This window comes from Schistocerca serialis, chromosome 2 (assembly GCF_023864345.2).
Source record: "Schistocerca serialis cubense isolate TAMUIC-IGC-003099 chromosome 2, iqSchSeri2.2, whole genome shotgun sequence".
NCBI classification, from domain to species: domain Eukaryota; kingdom Metazoa; phylum Arthropoda; class Insecta; order Orthoptera; family Acrididae; genus Schistocerca; species Schistocerca serialis.
The window spans coordinates 396,517,467-396,519,679 of NC_064639.1; the positions used below are offsets into that span (position 1 = coordinate 396,517,467).

General features: G+C 42.8%; 1 non-coding gene across 1 annotated transcript; it reads right to left on the bottom strand.

Annotated features, from left to right (window-relative positions):
- Positions 1–1,443: 1,443 nt before the first annotated feature.
- Trnas-cga (transfer RNA serine (anticodon CGA)) lies at positions 1,444–1,518 on the bottom strand. The gene has a single exon. It is a non-coding gene; the product is annotated as a tRNA-Ser (tRNA).
- Positions 1,519–2,213: the final 695 nt, after the last annotated feature.

The window sequence follows — 2,213 nt, forward strand, 5'->3', positions numbered from 1 at the left end:
AAGAACTGCAGCAGGGATACTATATCACATTACGTATTATTATTATTTGAGTGGTCAGACACAAAGCATTAGCAATCCAAAGTGATCCAACTTCTGCCAGTTCATAAGTTAGGAGGCCAGCAATCAAGTGACTTACAAACAGTAAGTGTAGTGCACACATAAGAACTTGTTTGATTTTAAGTGGGGTTGCAGCGTGCACTTTAAGCAAGTGCCGTGTTGGTGAGGAGGAACGCAGGGGAAGTAGGTTCTGTGACACGTGCCTACACTCACTGCAGATAGTTAGCTTTCTTATCTGAGAAGCATTTGTGAGTAGCACCACGAACTGCTTCATCTTTCATTCTAACACACACACACACACACACACACACACACACACACACACACACACACACGTGCCCGCGCACCCACTAAACATCATTCATCATTTTAAAAATAAAAATATTCCATGAAAGCCTTTCGGTCTACAGTTTTAGTTAGGTGCTAAATTTGGTGATAGTGGAGCGGGGCGGGGAGAAGTTTGGGTACATACTGCAGAATAGGGAGGGGGTGGAGGGGAGGTACTGTCTAATGTGTGATTGCCTCAGGGGTAGTGATCTAAGTAAGGTTGGGAAGCAGTGGATTACATAACAGCAAAACAGTTGCGGTATTTCAACCAACGCGAACAGCGACATTGCGGGAGGATAAACCGTAATCTTGATAACTCATGATCCTACAACACCTGAATTCCAACACGTGGCGGTACGCCACATAACGTGGAAAAAATAATTTTGCAGAACTTTCGCAAAACTGACGTCGTAACGAAATAAATATTATCGCAGAAAAATCGAAAAGACTATTGAATCAACGAATATGGTCTGTGATTGTTATTGTAATCTCCGTTCCTTTTGATAAAGGAACAAACACACTTCCCATTTGTTTGTTGTGTAAGAAGCCATTTTGAGACGAGGCACGAAACCGTGTGAGTTTAATGTAATATTTAGTCTAAATATAATCAAATATTACTTAAAGGCGTCGCTAATGTTTTACTGTAACTGATCCTATACTCATGAAGTGAGTGACTTAAATAATGTATGGAAATTTTATAGGGCAACATTGGTGCAGAGGTCAGCGCCATTGTTCTAAATGATAACGGCCCGTAGTCGTAATAAATATTTTAATATTTGCTGATTTGGACAAATAATAAAAATAAATGTAAATGTAGGAGATTTCTCTTGATTAGCGGTTGTTCGTTTGAAGCAGTAATAGTAGTCAGTTTTTCTAATATTGAACCATATTCATACAACGTTATTTCAATAACTTTTGTTTGATCGTTTTACCGGAAATCGCGAGGATCTCCTCAACACGCAAATTTACAATAATAAAACAAATTATTTAGCTAGAATGAGATTTTCACTCTGCAGCGGAGTGTGCGCTGATATGAAACTTCCTTGCAGATTAAAACTGTGTGCCGGACCGAGACTCGAACTCGGGACCTTTGCCTTTCGCGGGCAAGTGCTCTACCAACTGAGCTACCCAACCACGACTCATGCCCTCTTCTCACAGCTTCACTTCTGCCAGTACCTCGTCTCCTACCGTCCATACTTAACAGAAGCTCTCCTGCGAGGTCCCGAGTTCGAGTCTCGGTCCAGCACACAGTTTTAATCTGGCAGGAAGTTTCATATCAGCGCACACTCCGCTGAAAAGCGAAAATCTCATTCTGGAAACATCCCCCAGGCTGTGGCTAAGCCATGTCTCCGCAGTATCCTTTCTTTCAGGAGTGCTAGTTCTGCAAGGTTCGCAGGAGAGCTTCTGTTAAGTTTGGAAGGTAGGAGACGAGGTACTGGCAGAAGTAAAGCTGTGAGGACGGGGCGCGAGTCGTGCTTGGGTAGCTCAGTTTAGCCGGCACGGTACCTCAGCGTGTTCGGTCAGAGGGTTAGCAGCCCTCTGTAATAAAAAAAACTGAGTTAATCGATCAACAACGAACTTAAACGGGTGTCTTGCGACGTCTGCCCCGAGCAGATACAACGAACAAACACGAACAAAATGAGCTTTTTAAAAAAAAGTTGGTATAGCACTTGCCCGCGAAAGGCAAAGGTCCCGAGTTCGAGTCTCGGTCTGGCACACAGTTTTAATCTGCCAGGAAGTTTCAAATTATTTAGCTGTATATCTGGAAGATTGTGTATTGGTGGTGTATTTTACAATAAAATCAGCCTGTCGGGCAAACGAACTGCGTG